We start from the raw sequence: 18595 nt of genomic DNA on the forward strand, positions 1-18595 counted from the left end.
AAATTCATTGGAAAGATCTTGGAGAACCGTACAACACATTTTGGTGTGAGACAAAAATTCTCTTATCAGCAATTTGGAATTTTCCAGTTTAGTTAAATTTTCATTCAGATAACATGTTAATTTTAGAATCATGTAATAAATCATGCCAAATCTGGTTACTACAGACAGTTTTTTCCAGAAAGCTCCAAAAACACTAAAAACAAGCCCTTTTGAAATGATAATCTTTTTTTAATCATCATTCAAGTTTTGTTTGTCTGCTTTTATCACTTATTTCAGTTGTGACATATCAATGTTATTTGCTTTTTGGAAGTCTGAACATCAATAGTTATCTATTTATGGCTTTCTGATTGTCTGACTCCATCCAAGCTGTACCAGGCCTCTGGCTCGGTCATGATTGAAGCTGTCTGTGGTAGATCCCAGTGACGCTGCAGAAACAGAAGTGGTACATTGAAAATTAGTGTCAGAGGTTTAAACTTGATGAATAGAATCCAACATGGAAGTTTCACTTAAAATGTATTCAACAAGAGATATAATAAAGACATTTGAATATAACTTCTCTTTCTACCAATAATAATTTGGTAGGATTTGATGTGACATTCAATATAACACCAGTTTAAACAATGAAAATAGAATGCAAAGAGCCCTAATATAGACACATAGCACAAAATAGCACAAAAAATGTTTCTTGTGTGTTATTTTAAATGAATTTAAATGACTGCTGTATGGTTAAAAGAGTTGGGAGAGAGAGGAATGTATCCTCTTGCGAAAACACTTGAGAATTTTTGGGGAATGAGGAGAGTAATTATTGAAGATTTGACCAGCAGACAGGCTAGTTTTCAAGCAGGCCCCTTTCAGTGCAAGGTCATGCTTTGTGATATGTGCAGAATGTGGCTTCCTATTGCCGTGCTAACGTTTTAGAAGCGTTTTCTCTTAGTCTGAATTTATATACTTGTATCTTTGACGTAGCATGACATTGTGAGTAAACAACAAATAAATGAAACTGTTCTAATTACTGTTCATTGTTTCTACTGTCCCTTTATCCAGTAGATAATCCAAGGGATTAACTGTCTCCAGTCTAGACAGTCCTCCTATCACATGCTCTAAAAGAGCTACCACCCACAATAAATCTCTGAGACAGATGTGTGGGTTGAGTATCCCTATAGGGAGCTTTTCCCAATATATCCAAATGTACTAGAGCAAGGCACATTTGTGTAGTTTCTGATGGGATGTGTGCTGCAACTTCTCACTTATCTTTAAGATTGTCTTTTCACCTACAGACAGTAGCTGAACAGACCATCTAAAGGCGGTGCAATTACATTGAGAATGCAGTTTTCTGCATTAAATCTGTCATAAGACAATTTAGTCTGGTCTATGCAACACACTGGGAAGCTGCCTTGTTACTGTCAGTTCCAACAAGCAGTGACTGAGTTAATGAATTCATGATCTAACTACTCACTTTAGTGAGACTTAGTTTAAACATTGTGTCAAGTTTTGCTGATAAAAGGCAAAAGTGAGGTGACTAATGGCACAAATGCAGGAGCATTATAACAGTTTCTGAGGCAGTACTGGTGAACAGAGATCTTAGCAGATATGAAAGTTAGTGTTAGCATAATTATTTCAATAAATATGATTCTTTCTACTGTTTAGCAGATTAACCATTTATTTCATAAATGTCAAGCCTTTGTAAAGTCCATTCTTTTTAATTACACTTAAACATTTTTCTATGTGACATCAAAATGTGCATGGAATAGAGAATCCATTTATTTAGGGTTTAGCAGGATATTTCCACGCCTGGGCTCTCCTACAGGGATTTGTTGTGGAAGTGAAAGCACACATGAACTTCAAATGTTTACAGAAATCTTGAAAACTACAAACCTTCCCATCACATTTTCCTCAGAGTTCCTTTGTTTTTCCCATCCATGTCTCTTCCCATCTCTCAGCCGGTTCATTTCTTTTACTCCCAGCGATTCCTGGACCTGCCCTCCAACTACCCTTAGCTCTCTCCACCACCCCATGGCCAAACACAGTGACCCAGACTCCCTGCCTCCTTTGATGTGAGTGATGTGACCCCTGCGCTCTAGATGCCCCAACACCGCCAGCCTTATCCTCTCTCCTAGAGTCGGTACAGCCCACAGAAAGGCCCAGTCATTAACCCCGTACAACCTAGGCCTCCCCTCTACTGCTTAAACACATGATGTATCACAACACCCACCCCCATAAGTCCCCCCAGATTCACCCAAACATGCATGTGTGGGCGAGAACCGATGATGCAACGTGCTCTTTAAACATTTAAAGAACGGGTCAGCTTTTCAAAGAAAGGAGCTGGAACCTTTGGCCACTGCTTCAGTTATCATGGTCAGCAGTGGAACATCTGGTGATATACGGGAGGGTAAAACAAATGAATGTCTAATGAATGAAAGCCTCTGTAATGTATGAGACATCACACCAGTACATGGCTAGTTTATTTGTATTATGAGTCCATATCTTTGCCATATCAAGTTCAATGGATTATAAAGAAAAAATGCTTTTATCAGTTACCTGACAGCATGATGACATGTAGGGTAGATGTACATGCAAACAGTTGATCACAATACCTTTGCACCTAAATGACTTCTGATCCACCAGTGACTTCATATTCAAGTCTTTCTTGCATTGACCTTATGTCATTTTCTTTACTTCCTCAGAGGGAAAACTAAAACAACTCATCTCAAACTAATGATGAGTCATGGCCTCAGTCAACCTTCAAGCCTAAACCTAAACAAATCACACGCTGGGTGCCCCGCATGACAAAGGGGAAGAGTGAAAGGACAAGAGCATTCCTAAAAGCAGAAAAATGATGGGGTTGATAGAAAAAAGGGGTTGAGGATGGGGGGTGGAGGGAAGTAGTTTATTAAGATGTACTGAAACAGAGATGAATGAGCGTTTTGATCAGGGACTGTTTTTAGGGGATCAAATCTGTTTTGTGCCGGAGACAAAAACATCTGTTTGAAGACTCAAACTGTTGCAAGTTAATGTCTTTCATTAGAGTGCAAGGCCTCTTTTAAAAGCTTTCAGACAGCAGGATGGGAAATTATGTCAGAAGTCTCAGACGGAGCTCAAAAAGACAAACAGGAGAGGGAAGAAAGTAATTACATCTTTGTAAAACCACACATTGCAATTGTCCATGCACTTCTAGTAAAACGGTGGGTTTCAATCGACAAAGCATCTGAGCGATCCACTTAGGAGGAAAATGCTAATATTGTTCTTGCTGGCAGATAAAATGAAGTCCAACACACTTACTGACTCATTCCCAGGAGTGGTGTTTATACCTGACATGAGGCCTGTGGTGGGATGACTGTGGTGGCCAGTCTGGAGCTGGAAGAGCCTTTCATCAGATAACACTTTTTCTGGTTCATGTAAAGATGTCCAGCATATCAACAAAGACATGCATCACCTTGATGTGAAATTTGCATCTGTGCACGGCCGCCGTCTCGTGCCTCCACCGCCAGCCAAGACAAGGTTTGGGGCCAAAGCGCTGACATGGGAGAAGAGAGTCTTCCATCGTCTACCATTCAGTCTTTCAGCACCACTCCTGGCCAAGATCCTGGGAAGAGTGTGGGAGGAGAATGAGGAGGGCAGAGAGCGTCCTCAAGCTACAGACAGGGATGGTGCAGTGTTGAAAGGGTGAGAACCAGAAAGTGTCATAGAGTCACAGAGCAGAGCAAAAAGTTCACAATTTGTTCAAATGAAAAAAATTAAAAGTAAAGTATTGTGCAATTTTAAACATCCCTCTTCAACACAAACATAAATACAATAATAAGGCTGTAATTTTGTGTAACGTCCACCAACACAGTTTTGTTCCCGTCTTGCAGGTGTATAAGTGTCCTTGGACAAGACACTGAACCCCACATTGTTCCTGGTGGTTATGGGTTGGCACCAGTGTAAGGCACTGGAGCTGCCATCAGTGTATGAATGTGTGTGTGTATGGGTGAATTGGAATGTGACTGCAAATCTTTTTGAAAGGAAGGTAGTAAAGCACTATATAAGTATACGCCATTTACCATTCTTTACAAAAGCTGTGGAGCAGCGGTTTTGGGCACGGGTAATACGTGCAATTGCCCGGGGCGGAAAATGAAGGGGGGCGGCTCAGCGGTTGTAAAAAATAGATGCACCACTATTGGTTTACTTATATCACAGAGTTTGTAACAACCTGAAACCTGGCGGCGCCCCCGTCCCACAGCTGCGCGCTTTCTCTCCTGTCTTTGAAAAGAAGACGCAAATGTGTGTGAAGAAGGAGAAGGGGAGGGGGCGCAGGCTGCGAGGTGAGCACGGAGCGCTGCCGCGATTGTGCATGCGCAAAACTTGTCTGGATCATCTTCAAGGGGGGGCGACAGTCGCGGGGCGCGGCTCAGTGCTTGATGAAAAAATAATAAAAACTGTGACTGCGCCGCTGGGTGCAGCTGCATGCACTCCTGCTGGAAATGTGTGATGAAAAGGGGAGGAGCTGCGGGGAATCAGTTCAACTGTTGGTGGCTTCGAAATTTGGTGGCCAGGTGGGGGACAAGGGTGGGGGGGGTGGAATCTACTTTACTTAACTTTTTTAAAAGTCAGTCATACGGTGACATTCTACAACCTAAATTTTAATAAAGGTATAAAAAAATCGTGCTTTTTTGGGTTAAATTTTGTGTGAAATAAAAAATGGGAACACAAAACATTGTTGTCACTAAGGTGACAGTTGGTTTACTCGACGGACTTGATGCCTTCAGGAGGGCATTTATTGCTAAATGCAAGAAAAATCTGAAATATGGACAAAAAAAGGTCAAAGCCATCTGGTACCCAATTTAAAAAGAAAAGAAAAGAAGACGAGGAGAAAAGAGATAAAGAAAATGGTATGTCCTCATAGCTGGATGCATGTTTTCTAATGCTACCTGGCCCTGCAACCACAACGTTGCCGATGAAAACTTTTCTTTTGGTCGATGACCAAAACTGAAGTAGGCCCAAATGTTGCAAACAACGTTATTTTTAAGATTTCTTAAATGTTTGCTCTGCCTTAACTTGTAACATTTGTTATGATTCGTGTGTCTGTCTGCTCTGCTGTAACACAAAGGTTTTATTGTGTTTTGCTGTTGTATACTTAGTTCATAAATGTTAAATGAGCTGTGATGGTAGCATGCTGCTGCTCCTGCAACATGCTAATGGGGCAAATATCTTCAGATTGGCCATTATTTTTATAGTCATTTGTGGCAGCCTAAACGTTTTCACAATGTTTTTTTACCAGTTATCAGGGGATTTAGGGGTTAATTTTGAGTCTGCATGTATGAAGTTTATTTTTTATTTATTAACAAATGTTGGGTTATATTATCAGTCAAAAATATTTTCATAAATCTGTAGGCAGTTTTAAAGATACATATTTACCACTTACTACAACTCTATGACGACAAAACATAATTTAACAGGTCATAACTAAAATTGTTTCAATCAAAGGATTAAAGACAGCAAACATCAGCTATTTTTTCTTCTCTGAAGTAGAGATTGAGATAGAACATTACAATTTAAATTTCCAATTCATAAATGTTTTGTTATAAGGCCTATGTTGCAGATGAGGAGCTGACGGAGCAATGCGAGGCACTAGGCGACACACTACATTTTGAAGGGAACTGATTTGGACAGTAGAGAGCTTGTTCAGGAAATCAAGAACTTGCTTAACTTGCCATCAATGACTCTAAGTCTCCTTTAGCTTATCACTTTCATGTCTGATAAGGATCTATCAGAAATATATCCCAACTTTTGGACTGCTCTCAGGATTGCACTCACCTTGCCAGTCACTGTGGCTCAAGCAGAGAGGAGCTATTCAAAACTCAAATTGATCAAGTCATACCTAAGGTCAACAATGTCTCAGGAGCGACTCACTGACCTTGCCGTTGTAAGTATCAATCATTCAGAAGGGGAGCAGATTTCAAATGATGACATTATTGACTAGTTTGCATCAAGGAAGGCTAGAAAGGTTAGGTTTTAGTTAGTGTTTTCTGTTCTTGGTGTAATGGTGCTGCAGTTATATTAATTTTAGCATGTCATTTGTGTGCTAAAAGATTTGATCTGTTGTGACTCTATTGGGTGGGGGGGTGCCTGGGGAGGGTCTCGCCGCCACTGGTCAGTAGTGAGGATTGTTGCTTTTCATGTAGTCAGATTGTCTGTTCTGTTCTCATGTTGTCATCCACAATAGCTCATCCCTTAAAGTTTTTGGGATTCACTTATTTATGATCAGATCCTCTGTCCCCAAAGATTTTTATTCCACCACATTTCAGGTTCCATTGTTTGATTTTCAAGTTTCAATTTTTTAAACATTTTTTAGGTTTCCATCTCCTCTTTTAAGATAGAACATATATTGCTGTCACAAACTCATATGTGGGACAATACGCCTGAGCATTATTTATTTTATCCATATCTTAACATTTTAATTTTCGATAAGTGATTTTAGTTATTTTAGTTGGATCAATGAACATGTGTCAACATTCATTATGTCACTGCATGCCTCAAATTCCATCCCACTGATTTGCCAGACGGAAGGGGGTTCAGTGGTTTGTAAACTTTTATTTAAGAGCCAAGAACTAAGGCATGGAGGGTAAAAGGCATTAAAATGAGAACACAAAAAGATTAGAGAGATGTTGCGAAATTCTCTGTGAATCTGAGCCAAATTATTTTGCTGTTACTGATGAGCGGATTTTCCTTGACAGTCTGAATTATGACTTTTTAAATATTCTTATCCCAAAAGCCAATTCACAAAAAAAAACAAATGGATCTTTCATGCCATGCCTAAAACGCTATCTTGTTTAATCAGAAGAAGACATGGACTTTCAATTACAAGAACATCTTGGAGGAAGCTCTTTTTAATTGTTGCCTGCATTAATCAAGATTTTATTGTGGCATGACTTTCATATAAAGTTGTCCTAAAATGGCATTGCATGCTTAATCAAAAGGCTTATTTATGTAAGTGTAGATTTGTTTTTTGCTAATTTAATCAAAGCCCAATGAAATCCCAAGCTATAAGTAAAATGTTAACATTGCAGAAGGTTCATTAATCGTTTTCATTGGGCAGCCAGGTAAAAGATCGTAGGTATTACAAAGACAAAGCAAGCCATATGATGTCCATCATTACACCTGATAATGCACCACGACTCTCACTTCTCTTCTATTCTATGGAAATTATAGGTACAGACTGTTGATGTCTTTGAATTCTTTACTATGATTGCTTTTTAATTCACAATCTGTTCAAAAAAACATTAAGTATTAATTAATTATAAATACATTTCAAAGACTAGCCATTGTGAACCAATGGAAAAGTAAATAAAACCTCTCATTTGGTTAGTCTCAATTTGTTGTGTATGATTTAGATAGATAGATATATAGCCACTCTTTGTGTGAGAAGAGGAGCTAAGCAATAAACAATTTGACCAAATCAGACTTAAATGTTGGTCTTTGTTAACTGTTAGGTGTCTGGCCTGATTATTTATAAATGCCTAAATTCCTAATTTGCTCTCTATTTTTAATTTTGTCCAGTAACCTGGCTGACCTGTCATATTTAATGATGTCAGAGGTAGTTCTTACCGGCCATCACTACCAGTAGCTTTTCATTAATTCAACCAATATTTCTCATGAGTGTCTGTTTTAGGGCTTTGTTTAGTTGTGTTCTGTTAGAAGGGGGGGGGCAGTCTATGATGGTCAATTGCGTGGCTGGATCTTCACATGTTTCTACCTTTATTTGTTTAAATTTTTCCTTGGGGGTTTTTAGTCTTCGGTTATGTTCATGGCGTGGTGTTCCAGCACCTTACGGTTGTTTGAATCATCTGCAACAGTGATCATCCTGCTTTTTTTCTTCATCTTTATGGATGACAATTGACTCTTAAACACACAACATGTGAATAAAAAGCTGCCAAAAGAAAGCCTTTAAGAATGACAGTGTATTACATCTTACGTAAAAACCCAAATTAATGCCATGTGAGAACAACGGGACAACTCATGACTACAGTAGGTCATCTACTACATAGGAAAACTCAACAGGGAGCTCTGTTACTGGTGAGGGATCAATAGCATCCCTATAAGGTAACTGAACCCAAGGGTTGGAAGGCAACAGCAATGACTGACCTTTCTGTGTCTTATGAGACACTGTGCCAACCCAGCAGGTCAATATGTCTAGGAGCAACAGTATGGGGCCATCACATTTTGGGAAAGTAAGCTGACTTGTCATGCGTGTCACAGCTTATAGGAAAGAATTTATTATAATACTGGTTACATATTTTCTCAAAGGTTTTCCTTTGTCTAAACACTGTTTTGGTTCTAAAGCTATTTTTTGAAACATAAAAGCTTATAAATGCAAAATAACGGGTTTTTTAATTTATTTAATTGGCTTTAATGTATAATACTCAATCAATTTGTGACAAAAATAGCAAGTGACTTATGCCTTACCCAAGCAGAGCCAACTTGAGCAAAAAAATCAGAAATTATGCCGCTCTATATTTACACCAACAGGAAATCAATAAACTCTACTCTCTAGAGGCATGCTCTGCTGCTTGTGGCAAGTTATTGATCTCTCTAAATGTAGGTGTCTGCATATTGCTCTTGGGGAGACACTGTTGCCTGCCTGCGTTCCAGTATACCCCCATCACCCCGCCTGCTTGGCTTTCCCTCTGTGTCCGTCTGTGCTGTGGCTCGGATGAAGCAGCCATCGTAGCACCTCCACAGAGGCCGATGTGTGACTTGATGCCATCAATAAACCCATCATCTAAGATGGACTACACAGCGCCCCGCACAGTTTGTCCGACCCTCTGCGATGAATCACCTTGGTAGAGGCATGCCCTCGAGGAGAAAAACACTCAATATCGCACCAGTAGGTTTTCTTGGATCCATACAGGTTCATGTTTCTGCTTTTTTTACTGCTTTTTGCTGCTTTGTACTTCCAGTCTTATGGGCTCTGGGTTGGTCAGCTGCAGCAATCACAAAATAAAGACAAGTAGTGGAATAAAAGTAAGCAACAGATGAGTAAGAAAAAGCAACTTATTGTAAAGCTATAAGATGAAAGTAGCTGATGACGAAGTATTGGGGCATTTTTTATGATTTGGTAACGCTATCTAAGACTAAAGCATCACTGAGATGTGTGACTCTGATTCAGCTGGTTTCCTTTTATCTAATCACTGACAGGTTGTTTGGTTTTTGTAACAGCTTATTATCTACACTTTTGAAAGGCTCTCGCTTTTGTAATTGTATGTCTGAGGATGTGTTTGTGTGAAATAGAGGGAGGGTGTGCAATCATGCTGGTGGTCTTTTTCTTTCTCATCTTTAAAGAACAAACTGGCTCCCTACCTGCATACGTCACTGAGGAACAGTTTCTGAAATGTTAAACATGAAGGTGGTGCTAAAGGTATTAATTAAGTGTTTGCTTTGGTGGCGCGTGTGAATATTGGTTTCCTTCGTCTTTTGTAACCATGAGACGTATCTGAGCAGTTGGTTGAAAGCAGTGGTTAAAAGTTAATGTCAACTGAAAACTCGACAGCTGACAGTAACAGTATGGAAGACACCCCACAGTTCCATATCTTAACAGAGTTCCCTATCAAGACTGATTAGTCTGAAAGGATGATAAATACAGAAACGTACCGATAAGACAGTAGACAGACACCAGCAATGATAAAACTGTTTTTTAAAACATTGTATGTAAACATGAGTAGAAGTTCTCAGCAAACACATTTTAATTAATTTTTTGATGCACATTTTCAAAGTAAACTTTACAAAATTATTGGCATGTTAGACTGAATAGGCGTAGCATTAATCCACGTGTCCTCCAGAGCAGCAAAGGTACAAAGCTAAAAAAATAAATACTAAATAGAAGGGACTCCTGGGTTGCTTTTACACTATGATCCAGGAAAAATGGTTGGAAAATGCCAAAAGATTTCACACCTTGGTTTGATTTGGTTTCAGACATTGGTGTCTTAGAAGCAAACATTGACTGTAAAAGAGAACTGGACCGAGCAATGCCTCCTCCCCTGCATTCCAAATTGAGAGTACCCTCTGGCTCCAGAAGGCCAAAATCTCATAGACCTCTATTGAGAAATAAACTGTTATAACTCAGTAATTCTACTTGCCTTAATAACCATTCTTGTGCTGATGCATTTTTTTACATGTTCTTACAAGTACTCGTTTTATTAGCTCTACATCAATTCTGCTTCAGATTTTCTTTTTGTTTGTTTTTTGACATACCTTGGTTTCACGCTCAAGTGAAATAAGATCTTCACTTCCAAAGGGAGCAGAGTTTGCTTGCACCAAAGTTTAATTAAGCTTCCCACTTGTCGAACAAAGCTCACCATCCAAGAAAATGAACCTTGGTGGCAGTCTACGCTTCAAAAACAAAGGCATCAACAGAAACGTCAAAAAATAGAGTTGTGCCAACAAATCCTTTCAAAAACTTCCATCTGATTATTGGAAAAGAGATTTTCAGAAAACGATAGTCTTCATAGTTGTCAATCATTTGATTTATAAAGATCTAAGTACCTAAGGAAATATCTTTTGAACTTCCTGTTAATCTATTTTTGTAAATATGGTGGCTCCAACAGTAACTTAGCTAAAATTGAAACTAACTTGTTGGGAAAACAAATACAATATTGCTGCTGTTCTTGGTCTGTGCACCATGACATAGAAATGTCTGTTGCCTGTTGGATTCTCAACACTACTCTGGGATTTCATGTGACTCCCATCTAGAGCATTTCATTTAGACATAAGCACGCAAACTGTCTTTGATAAAGGTGAAGACAGGCTGGGAAAAATAATCTTTTTGGGGAACAAAACAAAAATCAAAATTATATGTTTGAGAAGTCAAACTTTATTGGCAGTTGTTAAAAAGAAAACCTCTTTTTTTGCCTTACCTGCAGGTTGCAGACTGAAAGCCTGAAAGCTCTGGCTCAGATTGTAGCTGAGATGGATGACTGTGTGACAGCACTCTCTCTTTACTTACTCTGTGACTCTCATTCTGATCCATGTTATCTTTTTGTGCATGTGTGTGTGCATGTGCTGTATAAACCTACCCAGAGGGACCCCAGGCATGAGGAAGATAAAAACTTCTCCCTAAATGTAAACATTCTCTGAAGTGATGAGCAGAACAGCTGCAGTTGCAGACATACATTTAGAAAAATGTATTCCCTAGGTCAAGGTTAAGCAGTGCACACTTTCAGAGCTCACTTTCCCTCTTGAATCCCCCTACTACCCCTCAACTTGCTGTTGACTGCAAGATACTGTGAATGTTGGCTGTTATTCTGGTGTTTCATTGTTAAAAAATGAGGCATCTTTACTGAATAACAACAGTTTTTCTATTTTGAAAAATTGTGGCCTTGGGCCACTTTTGAACCAACCGATTCATTTGTTTTAGCGATATCAGTCTGTTTTTTTACGTGTTGCAAACAAGGTTGGGAGTTACAGATATTATGAATACTCTAACGTGGCTAAAGTTTAGCGTGTCACAAACAAGTTCTAAAATTACTGTTAATGCAGGTGATAAAGTCTGACTGACTGACAGACTCATCTCTGACACTATTGACTCGCTTAGTGTGCCTTATAGTTCGTTGTGCCTTTAAATACAATATCATATAAATAAATAAAAAGACCGTTCATTGACGACGCGCCTCATAATCCAGTACACCCTGCATTGCATAATATACAGTAAACAGCTGAAAAAACTTGACATTTTGAAAGTGGCATTAGATTTTGAAATTGGCATTAGACCCCCATGCCATGATTTTATGACATATTGGAAACTGAAACGTTAAGCTGCATTTAAATAATGATACAAAAAAATGTAAGAATTTTTGCAAAAGACTGCTAGCGCTATGAGTACTTATAGAAACTATCGTGTTACCGGTATGTACTTTTAATTAACTCACAAAGCTCACGTGAAATCTTCAAGAGCAGTGTCCGCTATTACTCAGCTGATGTTTAAGTATGCAAAGAATAACACTTGACAAGTGCTTAACAAAGTGCCCTCTGTTCTCTGACAGTGTACTGAAAAATGAGGGAGAACTGATAGGGTTTTCTGGTAATCTTCGCTTGGGTCCATCATCATTATCTTGGTCTATAGTCAGAAGTGGATCCTGAGCTAAAAATACCTGAGCCTGCTTCTCATCAATTTGATCCTCCTATCTGACGGTTTGCATACAGTCATGAAGATGAATGTAAAGATGTGTATTCAAATATGCTACATTTAAAAATCTGTTTTAACTGATGTAAGTTATTTTAGCAAGTAATGTGACAGGATTAGTTAAGTTCAGAAAAATGTTGATTTAAAACTCAGGACTTGAAAGTCATAGTACATGTCTCTATAATTTGTCAGTGGTGGTGGTAAAATAGCAGCTTTCAATCAAACATAATAACTACGGTTAAAAAAGCGTGTAATTTATTTAAAATATAGCCAGTCAAAGACCATTTGTGGTGGCAGTGATGGTTTGTGAAACCTGGTTGAGACTGAAGTTTAGGTTGTTGTTTTTTTACATGAAGGTCTATATGGAATTTTGCACATATTTGCAATCACCCTTTGGTCATTAAAAAAATATTTTTTTTTAATATAGAGCATTTAAGAACAATCCAGTCAAGCTAAACTGAACATCAATCAAATGGACCCAAAACCTTACAATTCTTTAAACCTTTGTAAAGTGGTATTTGTAATACAATAGACCTCTTATTGATTTAATTCTGTAAGTAAAAAAGTAATAACAACACAGTTTTAACTTTTATGTGGCTTGTATTGAGTATGAAAACAGAATTGAAATGAAATTTTATATTCTTTTTAAACAGCTATTGAAGTAAAAATACCTTACATTATAGAAAAGCATTAGTTTACCTGCTTGACTCACATATGAACTAAATTACAGTCCCATTCCTAACCCATAGAGTTTGATATGATGTCGGTCCACCATTTGCAGCTATGACAGCTTCAACTCTTCTGGGAAGGTTGAGAAGTGTGTATATAGGAATTTTTGACCATTCTTCCAAAAGTGCATTGGTGAGTGAGGTCACACACTGATGTTGGTGGAGAACGCCTGGCTCTCAGTCTCTGGTCTAATTCTTCCCAAAGGTGTTCTATGTGGTTCAGGTCAGGACTCTGTGCAGACCAGTCAAGTTCATCCACACCAGACTCTGTCATCCATGTCTTTATGGACCTTGCTTTGTGCACTGGTGCACAGTCCTGTTGGAAGAGGAAGGGGCCCGCTCCCAACTGTTCCCACAAGGTTAGGAGAATGGAATGGTCCAAAATGTTTTGGTATCCTGAAGCATTCAAAGTTCCTTTTCACTGGAACTAAGGGGCCAAGTCCTGAAAAACAACTCCTCATCATAATTCCTCCTCCACCAAATTTCCCACTCAGCACAATGTAGTCCGAAGTGTACCGTTCTCCTGGCAACCTCCAAACCCAGACTCGTCCATCAAATTGCCAGATGGAAAAGCGTGATTCATCCCTCCAGAGAAGGCTTCTCCATTTCTCTAGAGTCCAGTGGCGGCGTGCTTTACACCACTGCATCTAACGCTTTTCATTGGACTTGGTGATGTGTGGCTTGAATACAGCTGCTCGGCCATGGAAATCCATTCCAAGAAGCTTTCTGCGTTCTGTACTTGGGCTAATCTGGCGGTCACAGGAAGTTTGGAGCTCTGTAGCAATTGACTGTGCAGAAAGTCGGCGACCTCTTTGCACTTCAGCAACCGCTGATCCTTCTCCCTTGGTTTAGATGCCCAGCACTTGGTGGCTGAGTTGCTGTTGTTCCCAAACTATTCCATTTTGTTCTGATAAAGCGGACAGTTGACTGTGGAATGTTTACGACAGAGGAAATTTCACGACTGAATTTGTTGCACAGGTAGCATCCTATGACAGTTCCACGCTGGAATTCACTGAGCTCCTCAGAGTGGCCCATTCTTTCACAAATGTTTGTAAAAACAGTCTGCATGCCTGAGTGCTTGATTTTATACACCTGTGGCCAGGCCAAGTGATTAGGACACCTGATTTTGATGATTTGGATGGGTGAGCAAATACCTTTGGTAATATAGTGCATATCTTTGGTTTGTATTGAGCTGGTTTAAAACCACTTTCAAGCTCCAAGAGTGTCAGCATTTTGGATTTTTAAAGCATTATTATCTAATATTGTCCTTTCCTAAAATGGGCAAAAATGCTGTTCAAACAAACCGGACAGTTCTTGAAACATGCTGAGATTTGGATTTATAGAGCGGAAGTTTTAATTCCCTTCCCCAAACAGCCAACATCATCTTTGCAATCAATTTTAGAATAAAAAAATATGAGATACATGCTAATGTGGCCCCAGTTCAGCAGTCTTGAATGTACTATTTGACCATAGAAAAAAAAAAGAAAAGCGTTACAAAATAAGGAGCACTTGCTGGTCCATTGGTAATGGAGAGTGATTTGCTTGTAAAACAAACTTCCAGTGACTAGTTAGTACACCAACTGGGCAGTCACTTTCCTTTTCAAGTGCTTCCTGCTTCAATTTGGAAGTCATGGGATCTCTCATTGGTTAACACAATATCTGCTCATGCCTTGTTAGTGATGTCAATACTTTTCTTGTTAACCTTTTGTTTTCAATTACAAAACGTTGTTTTAAATGGTCAAAATAAGTTATAAAGGATAGAAATTTAAACAACAAATTATTAATTATATGTATAAAAAATAAAGAAGTTAGTGTTCAATCTTAGATCCCAAACTATCATGTCATGTATTCATTACCTAAACTTTCGCCCAAATTTTTTAAAGTACCGTAGGTGCTAAAACTATTTTTAAAAAGAGCAATATAAAACAGCAAAAAAAAAATTTTTTACCAAGTTGGTAGATAAAAATTATATATTATGTTTTGTGCAAATTTATACTCAGTTTACATTTTTCTTTCTTTTTTTTTGCATATCAATTTCCAATACAAAGCAAGCGTAATTCTCTAAAGTCATAATTACAGTTTATATCTGCAAGTGGCAATGTGAAAGAGTCAACAGGATGAAGCATGTTCACCTTTAAGGTGCAACAGATATCAATCCAGCACAGGGTGAAGACAAGAAGCATTAGCTGGGTTTCAGAAAAACAAGGTGCGAAACAGCAGCTTGTAGTCTGCAATAGTTCCACCCTAGTAAGCTATTGATTTTGTCCCCGGTTTTTCTCAAGCCCAGACCACTCTCAAGCCTTCAGTGGCACTTTTTCTCCTTTGGGATGCAGAACCAAAGTGCACTCTGAAACTTAATTTTGTAAAACACCTCAAGAAAGGACTGTCCCTGTTTTTAAAATGAAATGATTGTCTTTGTTTGTTGTTTTCTTTTGCTTCTGCAGAGCGTTAGAGTTAGCAATGTAAAGTTGAGAAATGGAAGAAAGAAAATGTATTTTCCAATTTGTCTTACTTTCTTGAAAATGTTAGAAAAACTAAACCTTCAGACTTCATGATATAAAAATGTCGGCTTTGTTTGTTAACTCCAACCATCATAATCAAATTGCTTTTTCCACTGTTTACATAATGAACCCTGTGAGAATGTAAAAAGGAAAGTTGCCTATTTCGCTTTCAAGTCAACACCTAATTTTATTATTTAAACTTTTAATTTTATCTATTTCAAAAGATTTCTAATGCCAGACTTGAGCAGGTATCATTAGATTTTTTTTAAATGGTAATAATAAAACTTCTTTTGATTAAATTATTGTCCCTTACCGTTAAGCCTCTGTGCAACAAGTTAACATTTAGGATTAAATGCAGCTTTATATTGAATTCTCAAATAAAAGCTGAATAATCATGCAAAATTTAATATGAATATAAATCTGTTAAAAAAATAATTATAAATGGTGATGCAGAATATTTTAATTAATGTTGTTTTAACCATGATATTTTGTTGTGTTTTCCATTTCCAAGCAAGTATCATAGTGTAGTTCGTTGTGTTTTTGCATGTTTCTCATGCAATACCACTCATATATGCATCATAAAGATGAAGCATGTTTCATTGTTTTTACTCTGAACTATGATTATGTGCAGTGTGTTACCACTCTATGTAAGTAAGCTAAAAATCTCTCTCTCTGTACTTATCATACAAGGACATATCCTATGCAGCACAACAATATTATTTATACATTTTTAACCAAGTAGTTTTTGTTTTTGTAGTTTTTGCCTGTTGTGGTCATGTGGTCACTGTTCCCTTTAAATCCCTAAAAAAAAAATTCTGTGGCTACAGGTTTTTCTCATGATTTGGGTTCAGATGTCTTGTTAAAAGTCATGTCATTATGAATGTGCCTATTCTTATGAATTGTGAAGAACAAAAAATGTCAGTAAGTCATGATACCAAATCCTACGCATTATCTTTCACACAGAGTGATAAAAAGTAAGGTTGTTGGGGACGTGGGGGTTCTCCTTTCCTTTCATAATTTCTTTCTAATAATGCATTTGAGAAAAGGCCAGAACAGGCACGGCTTTGCACATAAAAGCAACGAAGAAACGATGGAGCACTTTAAAACTCTGCACAGATTCAAGCAGCAGATTGGCAGCAGGATCGTCAGGGCATTTGGGGAGCAGGCCGGCAGACGGGCAGGCGGCAGATGAAGAGGACTCTATTAGTCTCGGCTCATTGTGCCATTCTGATTTTTTTTCTACTTCCTAATTGGCTGGCTTCTGTAGGCTTGGCGGCCATATTTCAGTTTAAAGGGGAAAGCTTCGTGGGTCACAGGAATAAAGAGGCCTGTTTGACAGGTCAGCAGGCTGATGTCTACAGCATAGTCTTAGGTCAACGGTCAAACTAACATCAAGATAGGCTGCGGCAGTGTGGGTCAGCCCCTACACCCAAGATCCCAATAAGTAAGCCGACAGACACACAGGAATGTCGTTTTTCAGTGTTTTACCAGGAATACCTCTACAAAGACAATTAGGTAATTAATTTTGTTCATCAATACCATGTGTAAGAATTATACTTGACTCATTTATTTTACTTACCTCATCGCTCAGAGGAGTTTTCAGGAAATGGGCAACTTAAAAAGTAAATGAAAAGCTGTAGATCATTGTTATCCTCACATTTAGAATGTTTTGGGATGATTATTCTAGCAGAAACCTTCAAAAGACAATACAAAGTCCCTATTAGTCAAAATTAGCCATAAAACATAAGGTCTACAGGAGTAATGCCTTTCCCTGGCTTAGCTGGAAAATGCTTCTGTTACAAAAAATTGTATTCCCATCTGGTATGCATCAAAAGAGAAGATTCACATTTCTTTCTCATTATGTTTCAAAACACAGGAACAAAATAAGGCAAAAATAACTAAAGTAATCCAATTAAGACTAATCAATGAATTGCAGTAAGCAGGAGGCTTAAGTAACTGACAACATTCGTTAGGAAGGATTTAGTTTGTGCATCAGATCACTTCGGAAGTCGGAATCCTTTAAGTTGATTTCCATAGAAGTTCATATTAATGAGATGGAAAAATTATATGAAAAAATCCAACAACAGAGAATTTTACTCATCTGCACAGAATATACGGACTCAAATCTGCACATAAATGCAGGACAGTCTGCTTGGCACCAGACAGCAATGCACGGTCAAATGAGATGTGTGAGAGCCCCCTGCTGCCAAGAGGCAGACAGAAAGAAGAAGCAAACCCTTTCTAATGGAGACATGACATGCTTGCCGGGGCGGAAACTCAAACAAACGATTAATGGGCCATGGAGCCTTTAGTACAGGAGCAAAATATCCTCCACTACTCCCCCCCCCCCTCCCATTCTGTGCTTCCTTGCTCTTGTTCTGTCCCAAATTGGTCAATGGGGGTTTTAGCATTTCAAAACCCAGGCCTCTGTTTAGAGGCGACATATTTCTGTCAAAAAGTTACCCCAATTTCACTCTGATCCCTGCTATATTTAAGTGGATCATTTAAACTAACTATTGCATATGTATAGAAAGAGTTCATATAAGTGATTTGAAAACAAAGGAACACAAATGTGTCGTCTCTTAAGGCTATCTAAAGTTTTGGAAAGCAACTGGGGGCAAGCACCCAGCTCGTCTAAGCCAGAGCCGTTGGCTATTTTAAGAAAGAACAGATCTGGAACGCCCATGCCCTCTTGTTTGGAGCACTAGAGACAGGTGCCCAAACGAGCAGTCTAAAAGTAGGGGAAAAGGAGAAAAGAAAACTTTCAAAGTTTTACTTGTAAAATATAAATTGAAAATGTTAAAGCTCACCAACATTTTGGCAATATGTTCTTACAAAATTATTTAGGAACAGGTAAATGCTAAACAAATGGCAAGTTTTCATGGTTCAGTAGCTAGTGCGGTCTCTCCTACGTAGTGGATCCCTTCCAAATCGTCACGTTGATAGTGACTTACAAAAGAAGAAGAAAAAAGGGAAGCCCTTACATTCATGTGTTTTGATTAGCAGGTAATGATCTTTGATCTAATGCGCTGACTGGGAAAGTGCGGCTCCCATTGAAATCCGGTGGATTCTTGGCCGACCTGGAGCCAATGTCACTTCTCGTTAGGGCCTACAGCTCCATGACCTCCCGGTTGCCAGTCACAACCCCCTCCTCGCAGCGTGAGCACCATGCGTAATGATATCAATAACAGCAGGGGTGCAATGAATACAAA

General features: G+C 38.6%; 1 long non-coding RNA gene across 2 annotated transcripts; it reads right to left on the bottom strand.

The window, feature by feature from the left end:
* Nucleotides 1–317: 317 nt before the first annotated feature.
* On the bottom strand, nt 318–18595 carry LOC110016064. Of its 2 annotated transcripts, none has more exons than XR_002291334.1 (4): nt 18368–18595; nt 3434–3583; nt 3280–3354; nt 318–425 (listed from the first exon to the last, which is right to left on the bottom strand). It is a non-coding gene; the product is annotated as an uncharacterized LOC110016064 (long non-coding RNA). The 2 variants fall into 2 exon arrangements; XR_002291335.1 differs by lacking the exon at nt 18368–18595 and adding an exon at nt 10890–10984.

This window comes from Oryzias latipes, chromosome 12 (assembly GCF_002234675.1).
Source record: "Oryzias latipes chromosome 12, ASM223467v1".
Taxonomy (NCBI): Eukaryota; Metazoa; Chordata; class Actinopteri; order Beloniformes; family Adrianichthyidae; genus Oryzias; species Oryzias latipes.